Here is a 24,862-nt window from a genome sequence, read left to right on the forward strand (position 1 = left end):
GTTTGACATTGGTCACTACTATAAAAAAGAATAAAAAAAAACCCAGCATTATAATTATGTATCTACCCACAGAGCATCTCTTTGACATGATTTCCTCCTACTACTCTGAGAGGACCAATAGGAAATCTACCCTCTGGGTCATGTTAGCAGCAGCTGTTGCTTCTGAGGCCGCTGCTTAGGCTGTATGTGTGCCCAACAGATGCAAAACACTGGGTGGGCACTATGTGAGGGGGGGGGGTCATGCAACTGAATCCCAGCCCCACAGAAATCATTCCACAAATCCAATGATTCAAAACTTCTAAACATAAAACATGGCTTTTACTAAGTTAGAAATCTGGAACGCCCAGGATTCATAAAACATGTCATATGTGACTGGGTATTCTCTGCTCAAAAACTAAAAATAAAGTCCCCTGTAGCAGAAAGATGGGAAGTTTAAAAATGGCTCTCCAGTGCTAAAGATACAGGATCAGGGATATTGCTAAACATTTAACAGCAGTTCTCAGGGGAGGAGGAAGCCCTGCTCTATACCATTTGTTGCCTTCTATGGGCTTCCCAGATGGTACTAGTAGTAAAGAACTCACCAGCCAATGCAGGAGACGTGAGACACGGATTGATCCTTGGGTCTGGAAGACCCCCTGGAGGAGGGCACAGCAACTCACTCCAGTATTCTTGCCTGGAGAATCCCATGGACAGAGGAGCCTGGTGGGCTACAGTCCATGGGGTCACAAAGAGTTTGACATGACTCAGCTACTTAGCATAGCATATGATCTAAATACTCCCATTATGGCCAACTTAGAGTTACTTGATGACATCAGTAAACATGTAGTAAACACCAGTAAACACTGGAAGAAATGCATGTAATTGGTTCTTGGAAGCAAGTCTGAGTAGGCCTCCAATATCCCACTGTGAGATGAACAAAAGACTGCATTTGAATCTGGCCTTAGATATTTTTTTGAAATCAGTGCCTTAGAAAACATATATACCAAGTATTATATGTTTTTGCTACTAAAAGAAAAATGCTGAATGTTTTAGGGTGAAATGTTTCAAATCAAGTAAATAAACAAATTTGAAAGGGAAGTATGAATTAAGGAAAGCATTGCTTCTGGAGCAGGTTGAAATTCAGTTTCTGTAACTAAACTTTGTAGTTTCCTTCACTCAGTTTCTTTTTCTGCCCTCTATTCCTTTGTGGGGCTGTAAACAAACTTCAATCAATTTGTGATCAAGTCTTTTTCATAAGAGGCCCACAATATTAAGGCAGCTTCTGACATAATAAGGCTTTCCCTGGTGGCTCAATGGTGAAGAATCCGCCTTCCAGTGCAGGAGACCCCGACTGAATCCTGGGGTTGGGAAGATCCCCTGGAATAGGAAATTGTAACCTACTCTAGTATTCTTGCCTAGGAAACCCCATGGGAGGAGCCTGGTGGGCCACAGTCCATGGGTTTGCAAAGAATCAGACCCGACTTAGTGACAGAAAACAAGCACATGACTTAATAAGGCATTAGTAATGAGACATTACCATCAGTTTTGCCTTCCTTAGCATCTGCTGAGATAGCCATAGAAGATTTTGGAATTCAGTCCTTGATCCATGCTGCAGAAATGTACCAGTTTCCAGTAGTATGGCTTCTAGGTTTGCCCACTTCTACTCATTCTATTTCTTGGCCTTGTGGAAACCTAGAAGTGGATCTGTTTTTCCAATATCTCTCTGTTGTGATGTCCTCTAAGGCTGGATCTGTCTAGAGACAACACTTAAACCCCTCTATTTGAGAACAATTCATGACCCCTCTACTCTCAGTTCCCAGAAAGTAGGCATTTTGCTCTTTCCTAAGGGCTTCATTTAAGCAATCAGGCACAGGGTCTCTCCCTTCTTGCAACCCACCTTTGTCCACACAATTAAAATTTCTTTTCCAACTATTCCTATCCACTACTGGCTCCAGCTTTGGACACCTGTCCTCTGTCCTGGATTGTGAGGTGGAACAGGGAAGCTTTGGTCAAATTCATGATGTTTTCTTTCCAGTTCTGTCTGTCTTCCCTTTAAGGGTTCTACCACCTCTTTGAGCTCTAGAAATGGAGAGAGTCCCCTTTTTCTCTTTAAGAGTGTTACTTTCCTCTTTAAGAGTGCTAAATGCTCTAGCATTTCAATGTGTAAGAAGAGAGAGGAGTGGTAAAAGAAAATAGATGGGGAAAAAAAAAAACTGTCTTAATATAACAGCAATTTCATACCACACTGCATTATTGGAGCAGTAATTCTTATATTTTTACTGTTTCTGCTCCAAGCATAGAAGTGCTAGTGGCCTATTTTCAAAGAAATACTTTCTTCAATATTAGACTCTTAAGAAACACTAAAATCATAAACAAGAATTAAAATTTTAAGAACCCATGGGAAGAAGACTTAAATGACTGACGAAATTCAAGGGAGTTTAATATCACAGCAGTCAACAGCATAACAGATTGAGCTAATATAAAGGGCTGTGCACACATACCTAGGAAGTTTGCATTTTTGACAAACACAAAATCTCAGAAGTCTCCAGAAGCCAAAAATGAAGAGGAAAGTTAATATTAGAGCCATAAACTTGAAATAGGCTGCAGTATGCTTTTAAACTCATACCTTGGTGGTTGTAATGGTACCGGGGCAGAGATGTGACCTAAGTACTGGAGATGGTGGCCTGAGATGGTAACAGTCATTCTGGAACATGAGACATTGCCTCAGGAGTGAAAGCTTGACTGAGATAACTACATAAAGTTGGGGCCTGCCACCATCTTGGAGAATTAAAAAAAAAAAAAAGAGTCAATTTCGGGAAGAAGAAAGAAACAAATACATACGTGTGTGTGTGTGTGTGTGTGTGTGTGTGTGTGTGTGTGTGTGTGTGTGTGTGTGTACATAAATATGGAGCTTCCCAGGTGGTGCAGTGATAAAGAACCCATCTGCCAATGCAGGAGACAGGTTTAATCCTTGGGTGGGGAAGATCCCCTGGAGGAGAAAATGGCACCCCACTTCAGTATTCTTGCCTGGGGAAAAAAAATATATATATGTATACGTATATGTGTGTATGTATGTGTCTGTGTGTCTGTGTGTGTGTGTGTGTCTATGTGTCTGTGTATGTTTGCCTGTGTGCATACGTGCTCAGTCACTTGCTCAGTCATGTCTAACTCTGTGATCCCATGGACTATAGCCCACCAGATTCCTTTTCCATGACATTTTCCAGTTAAGAACACTGGACTGGGTTGCCACTTCCTATTCCAGGGGATCTTTCTGACCCAGGGATAGAAACTGCATCTATTGCGTCTCCTGTATTGGCAGGCAAATTCTTTATGACTGTGCCACATTTGCATAGTCTCTATTAATGTATTATATATGTATGCTTTTGATATACATATGCATATATAACTTATCTGTAATATACATATTACATGGCAGATAGATGGAGAAACAGTGGAAACAGTGACAGACTTTTTTGGGGGGACTCGAAAATCACTGCAAATGGTGACTGCAGCCATGAAATAAAAAGACACTTACTCCTTGGAAGAAAAGTTATGACCAATCTAGACAACTTATTAAGAAGCAGAGACATTACTTTGTCCACAAAGTCCATCTACTCAAGGCTATGGTTTTTCCAGTAGTCATGTATGGGTGTGAGAGTTGGACTACAAAGAAAGCTGAGCACCAAAGAATTGATGCTTTTGAACTATGGTGTTGGAGAAGACTCTTGAGAGTCCCTTGGACTGCAAGGAGATCCAACCAGTCCATCCTAAAGGAGATCAGTCCTGGGTATTCATTGGAAGGACTGATGTTGAAGCTGAAAGTCCAATACTTTGGCCACCTGATGGGAAGAACTGACTCATTGGAAAAGACGCTGAGGCTGGGAAAGACAGAAGGCATGAGGAGAAGGGGATGACAGAGGATGAGATGGTTGGATGGCATCACCAACTCAATGGACATGAGTTTGAGTAAACTCCAGGAGTTGGTGATGGACAGGGAGGCTTGGTGTGCTGCAGTCCATGCGGTCACAAAGAGTTGGACATGACTGAGTGACTGAACTGAACTGAATACACACACACACACACAGTTTTACATAAATATCTTCCATGAAAATCCTGGACCCCAGTGTTACCGCACCACATGAAATCTGAATTAACATTATCTGTACACATGCCGTGGAAATTGCTAAGCTATGGACTTAACACAAATTTGAGACTTGTTAGAAGATACTCCTTTTAAGTAACACTTTTGTTCTTCTTGTATTGCACTATTTAACCCACACTATTTTTTCCCTAAATAATATTATTTAATACATTTGAGACATCATACAAAGTTAGCTTTATTTATTTATTTTTATTAATGTAAGAAAGTTATTTTTGGCTCCACCATGAGCATGTAGGATCTTAGCTCACCAACCAGGGATCAAACCTGTGCCCCCTGCAGTGGAAATGCAGAGTCCTAACCACTGACTGCCAGCAAAGTCCCAGCTTCACTTTAAAAAATTAGGACCATAAATATAAACCAGTAAAAAACAGGCCTGACTGAGCCTCAGGTGATCCCTGGGAACAGTTCCCTTGCGGTGGCCCTGGCCTGACCTAAAATAGAGTGAGGCCGAGAATGGTGAAGGCCCTGCAAAAGCCAAGCTCATGAGGCAGGAGACTGACTCCAATGGAAGGCCACCAGGGGGCTTGGAGGCTACAGTCTCTGCTAAGAACAAGCAAAGGTTCTTGGCTTCCTGGTCTAGCTGCATCTCCTGGTTCCTTCTCTGCCCCAGGTCATGGACAAAGCCTCTCTCTGTATGTGTGATCTGGGAGCGTTGCAGGCAGGCTCATCAGGTCACTGATGTATGCAGGGAGTGGGCTCAAAGGACAGACAGGGGAGGAAAATTGGGAAGGGGGCTGTGGTGAGGAACAGGTGGGGAGCTGACAGGAATCCCCTGGCGGTGTCCTCAGGAAGGGATGCTCACAGTAATGAGCTATCGCCAATTGACACATGGTCTGATTTTATGTTTATGATTTTCTATCACCTCTAGTACATGTAACTTCCTGGAAGTCAGAAGTTTGTTCTATTTTCACCTCTTAGAGAAAAGACCCTGATGCTGGGAAAGACTGAAGGCAGGAGGAGAAGGGAATGACAGAGGATGAGATGGTTGGATGGTATCACCAACTCAAGGGACATGAGTTTGAGCAAACTCTGGGAGATGGTAAAGAACAGGGAAGCTTGGCATGCTGCAGTCCACGGGGTTGCAAAGAGTCAGAACTGAAGACAACTTCAGTTGTGTCTTTCACAACTGTCTTTGTGTCTATCACACAAAGAAAAGGACCTGGAACTGGGCAAAAATATGACCAGTAAGCTATTGGTCCCTTGGTGTAGCAGCCGTTGTTGGGACAGTCCATCAGGAGGACAGTCAGAAAACTACATAGGAATATTATTCCAAAAAACTGAGATAGTAAAGAGATTTTAAATTATATTTGTAAAAAGAGTCTTTTAGAAGGCTCAGTTATTAATAAGTAAAAGTAGATGTAAAAATAACTAGATAAAAGTTCTAAAGTGACTTTCACAGACACACACAAGCATATGCTTTTTACACTAAAAGAACTGCCTAACATGAAAGCAAAAAACCCACACTCTATCTCTGTGAAGTCATAGATGAGAAGAAACAGAAATCCTGAGGCAGTTATGTATTAACGGCTAAGAAGATAGGCTTCAAATCACATTCCAGAGGTTTAAGTGAGCAAGTGTTTTCTTTGCTTTTCAACACATGCTATGAGAGAGATGTAAGCCAGGCAAGTAGAAGGAGAGATAAGGAGGGAAGAAGGAAGGGACAGAGGAAGAGAGGGAGACAAGGATAGGAAAAAAGAAGGGATAAGGGTGAGTCAAGGAGAGCAGTGGATTTCAGAGTTCCCAACAGTGGAAAACAGGATATGATTTGACCAGTATACTTTGTTTTCAGACATTTTTTACATTTCCAGTTCTAACTTATACTCTTCTTTCCCTTCTGCCTGTCCAGTCTCTAATACTCTATTCTTTAGGACACTGTACAGCCTTTCCATTGTGGAGCTCTTATTGAAATGTTCCTTCATTTTAAAGGTGACTATTTGTGGGCATGTGTGAGTGAGCATGTGCATGTGAGTCTGCAGGTTCCCTAAAGACAAGGATATAAGAAAACTGAATAATAGACCTCTTTTTCCTTTCCTTAACTTTTGAACTACTGTGTACATAACTTCATATAATCTCCCAGCCACTTACTTGGAAAGAGGCCATAAGAGGAAAAGAGGCTATTCACTGTTCATGTACATGTATTTCAAAATACCTTTTAGATTATTGTCTAACTTAAGAGATTTTGATTACTCATAGGATGTTGTGCCTTTATAAAAATGGGGATGAAGAGTGTGGTTTGTATCTTCAGCAGAAAAACATATTTATTAAATTCATTAATTTAACTCTTCTCTGTGTATTTAATTGGGGCTTCCCTGGTGGTTCAGACAGTAAAGAATCTGCCTACAATGCAGGAGACCTGGGTTTGATCCCTGGGTCAGGAATATCCCCTGGAGAAGGAAATGTCTAACCACTTTGATATTCTTGCCTGGAAAATCCCATGGACAGAGGAGCCTGATGGGCTATAGTCCATAGGGTCATAAAGAGTTACAACTGAGCAACTATCACACAAATACATGTATTTAATCACAAGATAGTTTATTTGGTTAGGTATGTAATCTCCATGTATTAGGTAGTTGAAATAGGAAAAAGGAGTCCAAAATGGTAGTGACTTAAAGAAAGGAAAAAGCCCATGAAAATGGAACAAAAGAAAATCTGAGGACTGGAGTGAGAACTTCAGATGGAACAAACAGCCCTCTAGGCTAGCCTAATTTATGTAGGGCAGGCTCAGGGGGGAAGGAGAAAAATGTATAAAAGGAGAAAGCCAGGATGGATTGAGGCCTCTCCTTTGGGGTCAGCCCACCCTCACATCGCGAGGATGTTCACTTCCACTGTGCTGGGTTTTCTTTGCGTTCAGCTTCCACCACGTGAGCTTTTGCTGAGTTGGGCTTCTGTTGTACTTGGCCTCAGCCTCGTGGGGGCTCAGCTGAGGTTGTTTCAGCCAGGTTGAATCTGAGTCACAGCACCAGAGATGTCTGGGGAGTGTGTAATTTCCTCGGTTCTGTCTCACGGCAACAAAAATTTGAAGCAATGGACAGACCAGTGTTACAGCTCAGTTTTATTTGGCAAGCAAAAAAAAAATACATCCTTGAGGTGTGAAGGAGGGCCAACCCAAAAGAAGAGAAGAGAAGAGAAGCCAGAGGCTCAATTTTGGCTCCTCTTTTTTATGTTTTTTCTCCTCCCTCTGAGCCTGCCCTATGTAAATTGAGCTAGCCAGGAGGGCTGTTTGTTTCACCTGAGGTTCTCACTCTGGTCCTCGGACCTTCCTTTGTTCTATTTTCATGGGCTTTCCCCTTCTTTGTCTTTTAGTCATTGTCATTCTGGACTCCTTAGGTAGGTCTAACTACCTAACACATGGGTTTGAAACTTGAAAATAGAAAAGGTTTTGTGAGCTTTAACTCTGGCACACGGTGTAAAATATTTAAACTCCAAATAAAATTGTGAATGGAGTCAATTTCCATCACATAGATCCTCTTAATAAGGAATGAGGTAATATTTAAAGAAGCATTTCAGACTACAACATAGAAATGTAAGTAATGGACCAATGTGTGATATTATACAGTGTTTAGTTTGGGACTGCTGTGTGGTGTGTGTGTGTATGTTGTCACATTTGACTCTTGCCACTCTTTAGACTGTAGCTCACCAGGCTCCTCAGTCCATGGAACTCTCCAGACAGAATAGTGGAGTGGGTTGCCATGCCCTTCTCCATGGGATCTTCCCGACCCAGGGATTGAATCCAGGTCTCCTGCATTGCAGGCAGATTCTTCACCATCTGAGCCATTGTCCATGAGATTTTTCACGCAAGAATACTAGAGTGGGAGGCCATTTCCTCCTCCAGGGGATCTTCACTACCCAGGGATCAAATCCATGTCTCCTTCACTGCAGGCAGATTCCTTACAGCTGAGCCATCAAGGAAGCTCCCAAATGTATATGTGCATATTTGATAGTATCATTAGTTAAACTTATATGTTAAGACATTTGTATAAATACTTAAAATTAGAAGGAACAATTGAAAAATAAACGATGTATAAGAAAAAATAATGCTTTGACAATTTTCAAAATAGTTTTTAGTTAGTGAAACCAAGTGGGGCCCTGTAGGGCTCCCAGGCACAGAGATCATTCGCTACTCCCCCCCGCCCCCCCCCCCCCCCCCCATTTCTTGTAGGCAAGACTCCAGCCTCCAAGACCTTCCTAGAGTTTCTAAGGGCAGACTCAAACCATTGCTAGTCAAGAGAGGAGTAGTCAAGAAACACCTGAGGCAAGATTAAAGGGACGAGATAAGCTCATTAAAATTAGGATAGCAATCACCTAAGGTGAGAGGATGGCAATGCAAGCCCTGCACACACCCTATTCTTGTTCTAAGAATCCTTGTCAACTTAAAAAATGATGCACAATGTAAGAGTTGTGAGTTAAGTTTTATTTGGGACAAAATGGAGAATGGCAGCTTGGAAGACAGCACCTCAGCCAGCTCTGAGAAACTGCTCCAAAGAGCCAGTGGGAGAAGGTCAACATATGTGATTTTGGTGAAGGGGGAGTTCAGGCAATCAGGCACTCATTTTACAAAAGGTTTTTCTGCTCGTCACAAGGAGCTGAAGTCACCATGAAGGGATTTTAGTGCTTTTTAAAGATATAGAATTTAATTCAGATGACCATTACATCTACTACTGTGAGTAAGAACCTTTTGAGGAAATGGAATAGCCCTTATAGTCAACAAGAGTCCAAAATGCAATAAATACTTAAAAGAAGGAACACTTGAAATATAAATGATGAATAAGAAAAAACAATGCTTTCACAACGTTCAAAATAGTTTTTAGTTAGTGAAACCAAGTGGGGCCCTGTAGGGGTGTGTCGACTTAAAAAGATGCACAGCTTGAGAGTTGAGAGTTAAGTTTTATTTGAGGCAAAATGAAGACTATAGTCTGGGAGGCAGCAGCTTGAAGGGCTCTGAGAGAACAGCTCCAAAGAGGTAGGGTGGATGGTCAATATATAAGGTTTTAGTGAAGAGAGAGTTCAATGCAATCAAGTGCTTGCTTTACAAGAGGTTTTCTCATAGTCAGGAAGATCTGATGTCACCATGAATGGATTTAGTGCTTTTCTGGATACAATCAGATGCAGGGCTTGGGATCATTAAATCTGTTCCTAAAAATATCCAACTATGTAAAGACCTGTTCCTCACTCAGGTCTGAACTGAGAATACCTCACTCCACCCTGAACTCCCTCACAGGGTGTTGAAAGTCAACAGCTGAAGCAGCACAGGGTTCAATCTCTGCAGAAGCAGATAGCAAATACCCTCGTTGTTATTGTTGTTTAGTGACTGGCAAATACTGTTAGCAAGTGCCAGTTTGTCGTTGACAGGCAAGTACCAATTTGTAGCTGACAGGTGCAATCTCAAAAAAGACAGCATGGTCTCTGTTTGTTTCCAAGGCAAACCATTCAACATCACAGTAATCCAAGTCTATGCCCCCACCAGTAATGCTGAAGAAGATGAAGTTGAATGACTCTATGAAAATCTACAAGACCTTCTAGAACTAACCCCAACCCCCCACAAAAAAAAAAAAAAAAAAAGATGTCCTTTTGTCCTTTTCATCATAGGAGACTGGAATACAAAAGTAGGAAGTCAAGAGATACCTGGAGTAGCAGGCAAGTCTGGCCTTGGAGTACAAAATGAAGCAGGGCAAAGGCTAATAGAGTTTTGCCAAGATAACACACTGGACATTGCAAACACCCTCTTCCAACAATAAAAGAGACGGCTCTACACATGGACATCACCAGATGGTCAAAACTGAAATCAGATTGATTATATTCTTTGTGGTTGAAGATGGAGAAGTGCTAAACAGTCAGCAAAAACAAGACCTGGAACTGACTGTGGTTCAGATCATGAACTCCTTATTGCAAAATGCAGACTTAAACTGAAGAAAGTAGGGAAAACCACTAGACCATTCACGTATGACCTAATACAAATACCTTATGACTACATGGTGGAAGTGATGAATAGATTCTAAGGATTTGATCTGAAAGACAGAGTGTCTGAAAAAATATGGATAGAGTTTCATAGCATTGTACAGGGGGTGGTGATCAGTACCATCCCTAAGGAAAAAAAAAATGCAAAAGGCAAAAAGGTTGTCTGAGGAGGCCTTACAAATAGCTGAGAAAAGAAGAGAAGCAAAAGGCAAAGGAGAAAAGGAAAGATATACCCATCTGAATGCAGAGTTCCAAAGAATAGGAAGGAGAGATAAGAAAGTCTTCATCAGTGATCAATGCAAAGAAATAGAGGAAAACAATAGAATGAGAATGACTAGAGATCTCTTCAAGAAAATTAGAGATACCAAGGGAACATTTCATGCAAAGATGGGCTCAATAAATGGCAGAAATGGTATGGACCTAACAGAAGCAGAAGATATTGAGACGAGGTGGCAAGAAAACACAGAAGAACTGTACAAAAAAGATCATGACTCAGATAATCACAAACTGTGGAAAATTCTTAAAGAGATGGAAATACCAGACCACCTGACCTGCCTCCTGAGAAATCTGTATGCAGGTCAAGAAGCAACAGTTAGAACTGGACATGGAACAAGACTGGTTTCAAATTGGGAAAGGAGTATGTCAAGGCTGTATATTGTCACCCTGCTTATTTAACTTACATGCAGAGTACACCAGGAGAAACGCTGGGCTGGACGAAGCACAAGCTGGAATCAAGATTGCTGGGAGAAATATCAATAACCTCAGATATGCAGATGACACCACCCGTATGGCAGAAAGTGAAGAAGAACTAAAGAGCCTCTTGATGAAGGTGAAAAAGGAGGCTGAATAAGCTGGCTTAAAACTCAACATTCCAAAACTAAGATCATGGCATCTGGTCCCATCACTTCATGGCAAATAGATGGGGAAACAATGGAAACCATAACAGACTTTATTTTCTTGGGTTCCAAAATCACTGCAAATGGTGACTGCAGCCATGAAATTAAAAGATGCTAGCTCCTTGGAAGAAAAGTTATGACCAACCTAGACAGCATATTAAAAAAAAGGGACATTACCTTAGTGACAAATGTTCATATAGTCAAAGTTTTGTTTTTTCCAGTAGTCATGTATGGATGTGAGAGTTGGACCATAAAGAAGGTTGATCACCAAAGAATTGATGCTTTTGAACTGTGGTGCTGGAGAAGACTATTGAGAGTCCCTTGGACTGCAAGATCAAACCAGTCAATCCTAAAAGAAATCAGTCCTGAATATTCATTGGAAGGACTGATGCTGATGCTGAAGCTCCAATACTTTGGCCACCTGATGCAAAGAGCCAACTCATTAGCAAAGACCCTGAATCTGGGAAAGATTGAAGGTGGATGAGAAGGGGACAACAGAGGATGAGATGGTTGGATGGCTTCACTGACTCAATGGACATGAGTTTGAGCAAGCTCTGGTAGATGGTGAAGGACAGGGATGTCTGGAATGCTGCAATCCATGGGGTCACAAAGAGCCAGACACTACTGAGCCAAGACTAAAGAAGGATTGGGATCATGAAATCAGTTCCTGAAAATATCCATCCATCTTAGGACCTGTCCCACCAGTTACCCTGGAGCACAGAGTGCCTCACTCTCTACCCTTAATTCTCTTCAGGTCGTATTGAAGGTCAACAAATGCAAGAACACAGGATTCAGTGTCCAGAGGCAGATAGCTAATTCTCTTGGTAAGCACCAATTTGTAGTTGACACCCTCAGCAAGTTCTCTGGGGTTGAGACAGTTTTTTGAGGCAGAAGCCTAGTGTGGCTCCCTTTGCCTGGCAAAGCAATAAAGGTATCTTTTTTCTACTTCACCCAAAACTCTGTCTCAGTATTTGACTTGCACCTGTGTATGGTGAGACTGTGAAGAAAGCTGAGCACCAAAAAATTGATGCTTTTGAATTGTGGTGCTGGAGAAGACTCTTGAGAGTCCGTTGGACTGCAAGGAGATCCAACCAGTTCATCCTAAAGGAGATCAGTCCTGGGTGTTCATTGGAAGGACTGATGCTGAAGCTGAAACTCCAGTACTTTGGCCACCTCATGTGAAGAGTTGACTCATTGGAAATGAACCTGATGCTGAGAGGGATTGGGGGCAGGAGGAGAAGGGGATGACAGAGGTTGAGATGGCTGGATGGCATCACCGACTCAATGGACATGAGTTTGAGTAAACTTCGGGAGTTTGTGATGGACAGGGAGGCCTGGCGTGCTGCAGTTCATGGGGTCACAAAGAGTCAGACATGACTGAGCAACTGAACTGAACTGAACTGAACTGTCAGATATACAGACAATGCTATGTAACAACCAGAAGGGCAAATGACAACAAAAATGGCTATGAGAGATTTAAAATTTTGCCTGTGACTGCAAAAAATACAACTAAGAAACAGCTATCCATTCCTGAGCATTCAGTATAAAAGTACAGTCAATTTCTTCCATTGAAATTATGGAATTTCTTCCATAAGATATTACGGACATGAGATTGAGTAAACTCCGGGAGTTGGTTATGGACAGGGAGGTCTGGTGTGCTGCGATTCATGGAATCGCAAAGAGTCGGACACAACGGAGCGACTGAACTGAACTGATGGTGAGATAGAGCTTCAGTAATATTATCAATTGATGAATAAATACTTTAAAATATAAATACATATTTGAAATATTAATAGTTAAGGACTATCCTGAAATATATTTCCATAATAATTTGAAAACAAGCAGATACCACCTTCCTAACATGATGAATTTTCTTAGCCTTAGAAGTAGTTATTTACCCTTCTCTAATCTGAAGTATAGTTACTCTTTGGCTTATCAGTAACATTTCTTTGTTTAAATATTTCACCCTATAAAGGCTGTTAACTATTAATTAATAAATAGTCAAATAGTTAACGGATGTGTTTAAACCATTAAAAAAAAATATGATTGTTACCATGTGTCCAAATGGTTCACATATATTGAAGATCTTTCCATAAATGATCCATGAACTTATAATTCATGGACTATAACCTACAGTAGGATAAGATGCAAAACCTCTGGCTTAAGTATCTATTAATTAGAAAGGCCCAGGAATGGCACAAATGTATTGAGGGCACCACTGGTTCACGGAGTATGTTTTCCAAGAACTGAATTATTTTAACATAGACTTTGAAGATAGAGGGATATAGTAGTTTCCTAGATGTGAATTTAAAAGAAAGAATATTTAAAACTGCTGTAAAATAAGTGTCCCTGTTTAGTACTTTCTCTAATGTTTAGAAAGGTTATTTTCTTCTACTTGTTGTTTTCCAAAATTTGATACTTCAGTTAATTAGTATGAGCAGACACATTATTAGGTTAAAGGGAAGCTAAATTCTCTGTTTTTCAGTGAATCTTCTCAAAGGAAGGTAGTTTTTGTTTGTTTGTTTGTTTGTTTTTTATTGAAAACGGGGAGCTTGCCTCAGGACACTCATTCATTCATTCAATTACTTAATGAGTTGTTTATGACACATAATGTTATCTGCCAGACCTAGGGCTAATATTTAAGGATGTAGTGATGGCCAGGAGAGGATTCCTAACTCTGAGAAAGTCTCCTGATACACAAATATGTGATCAGCTATTTTCTTCTTTTGTGTTTTTAATGTAGATGCTTTGGACACTTAAATACTTAAGCTAAATTTTTCCTACCGTAAATCACAAACAGGGACTATAATCACTAATGTCAACATATTTTAGAAGGTACTTCGCAGAAAACAAGAAGAAGGGGTTCAGAGGAACAAATTAGAATATTACCCAAAGTACACATGAAGAAAGAAGACAGCTTCAGAAATGCTTGATTAATGACAGTCATTTCCAAAAATAAAAGCTAAGTAATACGAGAAATTGGAGCAGAACAAAAAGGAATAAAGTAACCAAAAAAGAATTTCTTAATTATTGATGCAAATAAAACAGGAAATTGTCCTCAGACCTTTTAGCCAGGAAAGGAAACTTGGACTATTATACTGGGCTGAAACTTTTACTTTTCAGATGGAAAGTACAGATAAGAGAGCTGAAAATTTAAGCAGTTCTGAAAAAATGGCAGGCCTGGCTAAAGAATAACCTGTGTAAATTTTCTGAGTTTGAGCCCCTGGATTTGAGTAGTTCAATCAAACGAAAGCTGACCTGCCAGTGTTGGTGAGGAAGGACTTCTCTGTCAGGTCTTGAGAGGAGGTCCCTTCCGTTTTCTTCGCAGATAAGTCTCCTAGGGTTTTCATGGGACAGCAGGGAGGATGGAGGCTCTGAACCTCTAATGTCTCCAGCTGTATCCCAGCCATCCAGCCATTCCTTCTCATCCAGGGCACCGCAGGCAGGAGGTACCTTTTCCACGCTACCCCTCACAAATACCTGCCTCTGCTCTGCCTCTGGAGATGCTTTCTGAAAGAGACCTAGCAGCTGCTTCTCATGAAGCTCCAGCCCAGCCTCCTCTCCCCAAACCTAGTTCTTTGTCAAGAGCCTAGGTCTTGGAAAACAAAAGCTTCAACTCTCCCATAGGAAGAATATCCTCAGGCCTCCTGGAGCTAAGCCCTGCTGGCCCTCTTTATAGGGGGAAGAGGAAAATGTATCTCATTCTTTCTTACTTGGAAAACACAATTAAGTTCTCCTCCCAAAGGGTTGTGTGACAGACATTCTTACTTAACCTAATTGCTCCCTCTCAGGTAACATGATTTTTTGCAATAAAAGCTAAAAATAAATATCAAATTTTCAATACTGGAAGGGAAATTAAAGCTGCGTTATGGCTTTTGGATATTAAAGTTACACAAAACAGCAAACAAAAACAAGTAAACAGTAATAAAAACAAGTAGTAAAAATGTCTTTGGAATGTTTTCATTCAGATACATATAATCATGGAATTCAGTTTCCAAGGAAGGTTTTCTGGACAGAAGTTTTACACAGACTATAATTCTTACAGGCTCTTTTTTGTTTGATTTCAATCGGTTTCCATGTCAAAGTGTTGTTGCTATTTCATTCCAACACCACATGATTGTACTGAGAAAAGCATGCATCAAGTCACTGAGTGACCAGGGGCTCACGTGTTGACCATTTCACAATAGATTTAGAATTTTCACTCTTCATTTTAAAAGGCAAAAAAGAAAAACCTGTTGAAATCCAAAGAGGTCACAGTTAAAAGACCAGATTATTCATTATTTTTGTTCTCTCAGGAAACTGTAAGGAATAATTCTGCTGACCTTACTGTTTGGCACAAATGAGATGTTTTGGTTTTTTGAACAGAAAAGTGTCAAGTTGAAAATGTTCTTTTTCTTTCCTTTATCGCTTTGAAAGGATCTTTGAACCAAATCAAGCAACTGAAAAAAATGGCACTTTTTATATGAACCAAAACTTCTTCACATACCCAGAAACAAATGCTAAATTCCACTTTAATCAGGCCATATCAGTTACACAGAATGGATTGCTATCACAATGATCTCTGAGAGTCCTGATAATTTGATTCTGTTACAAACTTTGTAAAGCTGTTGCCCTGTATCCTATTGCTAAATTTTACACACTATGATCTGAATCAGCACAATCACAGCTTAAAAGAAGAAATTAATAAATAAGCAAAAATAAGTGATACTTCATCTATTATGTGTACATTTTTACTTTTTGGTACTTAAACCGCAAGGAGTCCAGGAAAGAATGGCTCCCAGAGGATGCTCATTGGCCAACATGTTTTGAATTTTGAGGTACAGATCTTGTCTAGATAAGCGTAGTCTTGGCTTCAAGGATACAATATCTATTTTTGTCTTTGCCTCTATTGGTTTTTGCAACACTTCATTCCTAGTCCATTACATTTAATGATTCCCACTTCTATGACCAGAATTCATGATTGAAGGTAGAGATAAAGAAACTATTTTCCTTATCCACATTTCATTTTCCCATATAAAAATTTACTTACTAGCAATATGCTGATGTAGTAAAATATTTTAATGGACAGTTTCTACATATTTATACTAAAAGTTTAGAATATGTTTTATAATATGACTTTCCCTGGATAATCTACATATTCATACAGTCTGGAATTTAATCATCCATTTGTAAGCATTTTTAAAATCTATTCATTATAAATAGATGCCTCTTAAAGTCTGCAGTATTAGAGATTGAGAAGGGAATGAGTTCTATGTAACTCCAGGGTCCAAACTCCTAATTACTGTGATAAAATTCATTAGATTCAACAAAAGCCAATAGCTGGTTAGAGAAGTTGGTCTGAGAGAATTTGGGAACTGTGTACACAAGAGGACTGCTTAACAGCCCAGGGAAGCTGTGGCATGAAATTCCACAGAAATCTCTCTTTTCTACTGCCCAACCCCCAACATCTATATGGAGCTCATATCTCCTCTAGAACTTTGATGAATTGCCAATAATGGTTCTGGGCATCTGGAGACAATAAACTGACACAGATGCTGATATTCTCTTAAGAGACACTGTTAGCAATGTCACTGTGGAAGTTTGTTTTGGGGGCATAGCTGTGAAATTGGTATGAGAGAGGGAAAACATAATGAGTGCTCTGGGGAGACTGTGGCTAAGTGGGGAGTCTTTATATGGAGCTCCTATAGATGAAGATACCATAAGTACTCTATCAAGATCAATTGGATCCAGTGATATAAAAAGGTTATTTATATTAATATAAATTTATTTGTTCCACATGTTAAGAAGATCCAGTAGACATATACAACCTACTTCTATGTGGGTATGATATGATCTCCCATATGTAACTAATTTTTCAGTGAACTAACAATTATATTATTTTTGCCAACTGCATATGTATAACCTATATAATACAGATCTCTTTTCAGTTTATCTAGGACCTTGCCAGAGAGTTCAGTATTGAATCGGATACATATCAGTTTCTATCACAAGCTTGACTGATTCACTTTTCAGAAAGAGCTTAAGTCAAACTCCCTTCTAGGCTAAACTTCTACTAGAATGTCACTCCCAAGAGAGCAGTATCTGGTCAACACTATTCACCACTTCCATATCCTTAGTATATAGAACAAAACTAGGCATAAACATTAATGAAATATTTTTGTATCAATGTGTTTCCTTTGACCTTAGATAGCCCATGCTTTATTGTAGTATAAAGGGAGATAAGTCTTGTGTCCAAATACTTTTTTCACCTCACTCATAGGAGGTTGTCCTCCTTCCTTATCTATCCATCCATTCCCATCATCATACTCTAATCTACATCTCCTCCAAAACCTCAGTTTCCAATGTCTGCTTTCCATTGACTACCTCTTAATCTTCAAATTTACTTCTTCCAGTAATTGGTTGACTTTGTAAAGACTTCCCAATTATTTTCCCACCATCTCTCCCCATTCACCATGACCCTTGTGTTTTTATTCTCCTTTCCCAACTGTGCTATAGCATCCATCTTCTGCTCTCTTGCCCCTCTCTCCCTCTGCAAAACTCCAACCCTCCTTAAATCCACAATTTAATTCAAGCTTTTGAACATTCTGGGAATAAAAAGACAAGTAACAAGGCTGATTGGATATCTTTATATTTTCTACCATTATTGGAAGCAATATGTTTTTCCTATTCCTGATATTTCTTTCCAAATGAGTATAATTCAGTTAGCCTAATTCCAGATCTCACTGATTGCATTATAAGAATTCAAGGAAAACAAAATGATATTATTTTAAATTAGATCCTAGGAGAAGAAAGGGGAGGGGAGGAAAAAGAAGTTACAAGCTAATTTCACTGTTTATCATAAATCAAAAAATGAAAAAATAAAGCCAATATCCCTCCAAAAAGGGGATGCCTAAGGATATCATATAAAGGCATAAGAATAATTGTAATTCTGTTATATTGCAAAAACAACCTCTCATTCTCCATTCCTCTTGTCTTCCACTATGATTCTGGGATTTGTCATAGTATTTCCTTTGACCTGTGTGAAGTTAACAAATATAATTCAACCAGAGGTTTGGAAAAGTATTTGCTTGTTGCTTCTTAGGCTCTTGCCATTCTGCCTTTGCCATGAGAAATCTGGTCTGGTCTGCTGGAGAAATGTAAGAGGAATGTAAGATACAGAGCTAAATTGCCCCAGCCAATAGCCAGCATAGCTCCAGAAGTAAATCTAGCTTAAACCCAAGGAACAATGCATCTGAAATCACGAATCCATATATTCATGAAAAAGGTTGATGCTTATTGTTTTAAACATTGATTTCAAGATGATTTTTTTTCATCCAGCTTAATAGTGGAAATACAACCAATACAGTAACCATGAAAAAATGCAAACCTTCATAAATGCCAAAAGGTATACTGATACATACACACAGAAAGAGAACATAAAACTAGCTATGTAACAAAAATCAATGAAAGTGTGTATAATGTACAAGAATATGAAAGAACAGAGACCAAAGTTACTATTCATATTGACTGTCGTGTAACAGCTTAAATTACCTATTGATAGAAAAAAATAATTTCAAATTACCTAACAAAGCAAAATTCAATACTCTGTGCTACATTCATAAGACAGATCTGAAATAAATATTCTGAATGGGTAAAAAATAAAAGAACAAGCATATTATACCAGGCAAACACAGATAAAAAGAAAGCAAGTAGACATCTGACAGCTAGAATTTAGACCATGAAACATTACAAGGAGAACACAAAAGGACACTTTATCATGCCTTAGATAAAAATTCAAAATGAAGATACAGAATATATTAACATTTGTGCACAAATTCAGCAATATTTTCATACAAGCCAAATTAATTTGTGGTAAAAGAACAATAAATATATACATCTTAGTCATAATCCTTCAGAAAAGAAATTTTCAAAAAGAATACCATTGAAACCCAGCTAGTTAACTCAATTAAAATGTAGTGGCAGTAGGGGAATTAGGTTGGGTCTTTGGGAGAAAGCATAGAGCAGAAAATCAGAAATAAAAAGGGTAAAATTATCATCAAGATAGAGGAAATTAAAAAAATAATTATTAAGAACATTACTTTGAATAATAATGCAAAATAATCTAAAGAAATGAAAACCTGGATAATTTTCTCTCTCTACCAAAGAACTGTGGGGGGAAAGGAGATGATGGGCTACATAGGCCAATTGCCATTGAAGAAATAAAGGAAATATAAATCACAGCAGGATCCTCTATGACCCACCTCCCAAGTAATGGAAATAAAAGCAAAAATAAACAAATAGGACCTAATTAAACTTAAAAGCTTTTGCACAACAAAGGAAACTATAAGCAAGGTGAAAAGACAGCCCTCAGATCGGGAGAAAATAATAGCAAACGAAGCAACAGACAAAGGATTAATCTCAAAAATATACAAGCAACTCCTGCTGCTCAATTCCAGAAAAAATAAATGACCCAATCAAAAAATGGACCAAAGAACTAAACAGACATTTCTCCAAAGAAGACATACAGATGGCTAACAAACACATGAAAAGATGGTCAACATCACTCATTATCAGAGAAATGCAAATCAAAACCTCAATGACCATTACATGCCAGTCAGGATGGCTGCTATCCAAAAGTCTATAAGCAATAAGTGCTGGAGAGGGTGTGGAGAAAAGGGAACCCTCTTACACTGTTGGTGGGAATGCAAACTAGTACAGCTGCTATGGAGAACAGTGTGGAGATTCCTTAAAAAACTGGACATAGAACTGCCATATGACCCAGCAATCCCACTCCTGGGCATACACACCGAGGAAACCAGATCTGAAAGAGACACGTGCACCCCAATGTTCATTGCAGCTCTGTTTATAATAGCCAGGACATGGAAGCAACCTAGATGCCCATCAGCAGACGAATGGATAAGGAAGCTGTGGTACATATACACCATGGAATATTACTTAGCCATTAAAAAGAATTCATTTGAATCAGTTCTAATGAGATGGATGAAACTGGAGCCCATCATACAGAGTGAAGTAAGCCAGAAAGATAAAGACCAATACAGTATACTAACGCATATATATGGAATTTAGAAAGATGGTAATGATAACCATATATGCAAAACAGAAAAAGAGACACAGATGTACAGAACAGAATTTTGGACTCTGTGGGAGAAGGCAAGAGTGGGATGTTTTGAGAGAACAGCATCGAAACATGTATATTATCTATGACGAAACAGATCACCAGCCCAGGCTGGATGCATGAGACAAGTGCTCAGGGCTGGTGCACTGGGAAGACCCAGAGGAATCGGGTGGAGATGGAGGTGGGAGCGGGGATTGGGATGGGGAATACATGTAAATCTATGGCTGATTCATGTCAATGTATGACAAAACCCACTACAATATTGTAAAGTAATTAGCCTCCAACTAATAAAAATAAATGGAAAAAAAAAGAAATAAAGGAAATAATTGAAGAGTGGGTATTGTTTATTTCAGTTGTTGACTGAAGTATTCTTTGTAGGTCAATGAGGTTATATTAGTTAACAGTTGTTCAAATCTTCTGCAAGTTTTGAAATCTTCACATAAGATTTTTGAATTTCCTTCTCTAAATCTGTCATATGTACTATTTGCATTTCAAAGCTCTATTATTGCATACAAAATATGCTGATTTTGGATTCCTGTATCTTTCTGTAGAATTAGTTCTTTTATCATTTTGAAAATGTCTTTTTCTCCAGTGGTACCCCAAAATTCTCCAAGCCAGGCTTGGAGAAATTCTTCAACAGTATGTGAACCATGAATTTCCAGATGTTCAAGCTGGATTTAGAAAAGGCAGAGGAACCAGAGATAAAATTGCCAACATCCACTGGATCATCGAAAAAGCAAGAGAGTTCCAGAAAAACATCAACTTCTGCTTTACTGACAATGCAAAAGCCTTTGACTGTGTGGATCACAAAAAACTGTGGAAAATTCTTAAAAAGATGTGAATACCAGACCACGTGACCTGCCTCCCGAGAAATCTGTATGCAGGTCAAGAAGCAACACTTAGAACTGGACATGGAACAACAGACTGGTTTCAAATCAGGAAAGGAGTACATCAAGGCTGTATATTGTCACCCTGTTTATTTAACTTATATGCAGAGTACATTGTGAGAAATGCTGCACTGGATGAAGCACAAGCTGGAATCAAGATTTCTGGGAGAAATATCAATAACCTCAGATATGCAGATGACACCACACTTATGGCAGAAAGCGAAGAACTGAAGAGCCTCTTGATGAAAGTGAAAAAGGAGAGTGAAAATTTTGGCCTAAAACTCAGTATTCAGAAAACTAAGATATGGCATCTGGTCCCACCACTTCTTGGCAAATAGATGGGGAAACAATGGAAACAGTGAGAGACTTTATTTTGGGAGACTCCAAAATCCCTGCAGATGGTGACTGTAGCCATGAAATTAAAACACACTTGCTCCTTGGAAGAAAAGTTATGACCAACCTAGACAGCATATTAAAAGGCAGAGACATTACTTTGCCAACAGAGGTCTGTCTAGTCAAAGCTATGGTTTTTGCAATAGTCATGTATGGATGTGAGAGTTCGAGTATAAAGAAAACTGAGTGCCAAAGAACTGATGCTTTTGAACTTTGATATTGGAGAAGACTATTGAGATCCCTTGGACAGCAAGGAGATCCCACCAGTCCATCCTAAAGCAAATAGTCCTGCATATTCATTGGAAGGATTGATGCTGAAGCTGAAACTTCAGTACTTTGGCCACCTAATGTGAAGAACTGACTCACTAGAAAAGACCCTGATGCTCGGAAAGATTGAAGGTGGGAGGAAAAGGGGACGGCAGAGGATGAATTGTTGGATGCATCACCGACTCAATGGACATGAGTTTGAGTAAATTCTGGGAGTTGGTGAAGGACAGAGAAGCCTTCGTGCTGCAGTCCATGGGGTCACAAGGAGTTGGACATGACTGAGCAACTTAATTGAACTGAACTGAACTGAACCCCTTGTTTTAAGTCTTCTTTGTCGAATATTAACAAACACGTAACAGCTACCTTTTGGTTTGTGTATGCATAGGGTAGGCTTACCGGGTGGCGTTAGTGGTAAAGAACCTGCCTACCAATGAACGAGACAAAAGAGATGCAGGTTCAATCTCTGGGTCAGGAAGATCCCCTGAAGGAGGACTTGGCAACCCATTCCAGTATCCTTGCCTGGAGAATCCCATGGACAGAGGAGCCTGGTGGGCTACAGTCCATAGGGTCACAAAGAGTCAGAAATGACTGAACTGACCTAGCATGCATGCATTATACAATATATATATATTTTTTTTAATTAATAAATAAATAAAGTTTTTCCTCTTTCTCTAACTAGCTAAGAAGAAGTCAGCCTTTAGTTGTTTTTTTTTTTTTTTTTAAGGAAAGTCTGAATCTTGTGATGGTTGAAACAATGGGATTGGAGCATTGAGCACATCCAGAAGCTATTCGACTGATTTAAGAACTAAAAATCAAGGCTTACTGCTGGTAAAGTTTGGAAAGGGTGAGAGAGAAGGGTAGGAAAAAACCAGAGCCAGCAGCAACCAGTGGATTTGAGGTGGAGAATTATAGATTCTGGGAGAGAAGACAGGAACTGGGGCCAACCAGCCTGCTGGGCTTCATGAGAGGCAGTGGTGAAAATGTTTCTAAAAAAGTGTTATTCTGTGTCATGAATGAAACATCTCTTGAGTTTTGTTTTTCCCTGTGATGGATTTTAAAATTTGCTTTAGAGAAAGAAAAAAAGAAGTGTTGTCAGTACACAATATACTTATTTCTTCACATTTCCATGCAAGCATGTTAAAGTCTCTGAGAAGTTCTGATAGAACACAACACTCCAATTTTTTTAGTCCAGGATTATTTGGCCACCCTCCCTGCACACACACACTCACGTTTTGGCCCCGATGATCATCCTCTAAGTCTAGCACTTGGAACACTGTTTGGAAGTGTTTCCTCAGATTTACTATCCAACTCATGTGCGCTTTGGTTCAAACCTCCCTCTGCTCATTGCCAGGACTCTGCCTGATCAACCTTCTCCTGATCTGCATCTCAGCCTGCGACTATCCAAGTTCAGTTCATAAAACAATCTCTTCTCTGACATTTTTAAGTCATATATTCAAATATCCTATGTTACTTCCTCATTTTGATTTTGCATCAGAACATTTTCCAATAAAATTACCTTTCTGGTGAGTCCCAACTCTGAAATCCTATGATTTTTTTTATTTTGTTAAAAAGGGTTGCTTCACAGGAGAAAAATGATGGTGGAGGAGAACACTTGTTGGGAATAATATTTCTAAGGGAGAATTAAAAGTCTTCTTTCCTTTTATATAATTAAAAAATAGGCTACTGCAATAGATTTATAACTCAAGTTAATTGTGGGTGTGCCCTTCTCTAGAGCATCTTAAGAAATTATTTGTAGAATACCACCAAGAAAGCTGGTACTCTGTCATTCAAAACACTGAAATAACATTTTGGGTTCATAATGGACAGTGCTCAAACACACAAATACCTTGATCACAAACAATATTTGGTGGCAAAGGTCCATAGTCACAGGAATTATGCTAATCCTTTCATAGTCTCAGGGTGATTGCTGTCCTATAAGCAGAATTTACCTGGATATTTCAGTTGGGTCCTTTTTACAGGGCTCCATGGAAAGATTTAATAATAGGAAAAATGTAGAGAGTGAACATATTTTACTAAACTGCAAAAGGCCCCCAAACTGCCTCTCAAAGTTTCCTTAATACAAACAACAAAAAAAAAAAATTGGAGAGACAAATACATAATATTGCTTATATATGGAATCTAAAAAAATGATGCAAATGAACTTATTTACAAAACAGAGAGTCACAGATGTAGAAAACAAACTTATGGTTACCCAGAAGAAAGTGGGAGGAAGCGATAAATTGGGAAATTGAAACTGACATATACATACTGCTATGTATAAAAAACAGATAACCTAATAAGGACCTACTGTATAGCACAGGGAACTCTACTCAATACTCCGTAATGGCCTATATGGGAAAAGAATCTAAAAAGGATTGTATGTATGTCTGTGTATAACTGATTCACTTTGTTGTACACCTGAAACTAACACATCATAAATCAACTATATACCAATAAAATATTTTTGAAGGAGAAAAACACTTTAATCCACAAAGCAATCCATTCACTGAGACTTTATTTGCTGCCTTATCTTAGTATTTATATTTTCTTACATGGTTTTTCACTTTCATCACTAAACTGTAATAAACAGAACAAGAACCATATTTGATATGGCTTTGCATCCACTGAATCATCCAAAGAAAAGTATAGCAAATTGAAGCACAGTTAATGACTGGGAGAATAAGATGAGTTTTAAAAATCAGGACAAATCAACTGTGTACCTAATGTCCATGGAATTATAAGACAGATATCAGGCAAAAGGTGTAATAGGAAGAGCATGATGAAGAGCCTAAAACATAAGAAAGTGATTGTAAAGCATTAGAAGAGACTTTGGTTTTCAACAAAAGTGGAACAATATAATGGCTTCAATAAAAAAGTAGTTAAACTGGAGTGGGGAAATAAAAGATATATGCTCATGTTTGAGATCAGGATAATGTGACAGGAAGAAAACAGTCAGGAATTTTTATTGGAAAAAAGAGAAAAATACAATAAAGATATTAATAGCATTAGATTATTGAATAGGATATTGAGAAGTTAAGTATGTCAGAACCTGAAGAGTTGATGCAATTAAGAATAAAAAAGAAAGAAACTGATGAGAAAAATCTGAAGCTATTAACAGAACAATTTTGATCATTGTGTGTGTGAGTTAGTCGCTTAGTTGTGTCCAACTCTTTGCAACCCCATGGACTGTATCCCACTAGGGTACTTT

This window comes from Dama dama, chromosome 5, assembly GCF_033118175.1.
Source record: "Dama dama isolate Ldn47 chromosome 5, ASM3311817v1, whole genome shotgun sequence".
NCBI lineage: Eukaryota > Metazoa > Chordata > Mammalia > Artiodactyla > Cervidae > Dama > Dama dama.